Source organism: Triticum dicoccoides, chromosome 1A, assembly GCF_002162155.2.
Source record: "Triticum dicoccoides isolate Atlit2015 ecotype Zavitan chromosome 1A, WEW_v2.0, whole genome shotgun sequence".
NCBI lineage: Eukaryota > Viridiplantae > Streptophyta > Magnoliopsida > Poales > Poaceae > Triticum > Triticum dicoccoides.
In genome coordinates, this window is record NC_041380.1 from 22782318 (window position 1) to 22784028 (window position 1711).

The 1711-nt window shown below is 40.5% G+C and overlaps 1 pseudogene; it reads left to right on the forward strand.

Moving 5' to 3' along the window:
* On the forward strand, window positions 1–1495 carry LOC119352567 (annotated as a pseudogene).
* Window positions 1496–1711: the final 216 nt, after the last annotated feature.

A 1711-nucleotide genomic window follows, 5' to 3' on the forward strand; every position in this document is an offset into this window, starting at 1 on the left:
ATGGTCGGGGAGTGGCCACAATACAACAGTGTTGTGCACAATGATCTTGACCCCTTCATGACAAGTGAACACAACCACCAATTGCAGGACGACCATGGTGATGAGACATATGGTCTACTTGGAGCCACTGCCAACGTGGGAATGATTGATAATACCAACGTTGTTGCTGGAAACCAAGGAAACAACAATGGAGAAACCTACAGTGAGAAGAGGATGGAGACAAGGCGTACCAACTATCACCGTCTCCGCAGAGAACAGATCCAACAACTTGAAGCGTACAATACATACTCAATCATTGTTTCTTATCTATAGAAGATGATGTTTACTAATGCATTTTCATTAACGTCATCTGTAGTGTGTTCCGGGAAATCCCTTATCCAGATGAGAAACTCCGGAAGACCCTTAGTGAGAGGCTTGGCATGAGTGCCCAACAGGTCAAGTTCTAGTTCCAAAACCATCGCAGCAACAGTAAGGTAAATACTATTCTTCTCCATGCTGAATAACATGAGATGTCGCCGCATGGGTCAACTAAGACATGCAGTTATGCAGATTTTTGCGGTTAATTAGTACAAACTCCAATGAACAAAGTAGCATTGTTTGTCATCTGAACTCACAATGCCATGGGTGAGGCTTTTCGTCGCTCTCGCTCAACGGAGAGAGAATTTTAAAAATAATACAAAATCCAGTTTTTTAGATTCAAAAATATCTAAAGATAAGTTCATAAGAAAGTATATAGATGTGTGTAAAACTTCATTTGGAAATACGTTTTGATGTGAGTTGTACGAAAAATTATGTACTTTAATAGTGAAGAGTACATATGCTCGACATACATTGATTTGCTATTTTTGCGTAACCATCATTAAAATGTATTTGACCACGTAACTTTACACAGAACTAGTATTCATCGATAGGTATGTACATATTATGTTCATGATTTTTTTGAATTCGAATAATATGACTTTTTGAATTTTTAAAATTTGAGACTACATGAAGCTCGAGCTCCATTAGGAAATTCTACAATGTACTACTATGTTACCCTCGTGAACATGGGGTCATACTCTTATAATAACCGCTGAAATGATGCATTTGTGAAATTAATAAATACAGGGCAAGACGCAAAGTCGGGAGACCAACACTCTTCAGTTAGAGAACCAGATGCTAAAATCTGACAGGCAAGCCATCATGTTGGCTATGGAAAATAGCACTTGCCTCAAATGCAGAGGGGCGGTGGTTCAAACTCAGGACACCTCAGAGCGCCAACGCTTATTCAAGGAGAATATGAAGCACAAGGAGGAACTTAGGCTTGCCGCGACCCATCTTAAAGAGGGTCTCCAACAAAATGGAATGTGGCCCCGATTGACCCGCAACTAACCACACCGTCTTTGGTCGTTTCCAACGTTATCCTGTCGCATGAACGCTAGTTTTGCTCGATTCCTAGGCATGCAAATAATGCATCATGTTGTGTGTGTATGTGCATGACTTGGATGCTTGTTTATTTCTTTTCGTAGGATGTCAGGGTTGCTTCGTGGGATTTCACGAGATCTAGCAATCATGGCAACAATGTATGGGTTGTGGAGTGAGTGGTTTTGGGATGGCATTGCCGTGAAGCTCAGTCCAGTGCCCATCTTTATATCTTCGAGTTTGTATCCAAACAGATCAAGTAGCGTCAAAATAATTAAAAGGGAGAAGAATAATAATAAAAGCAGCATGT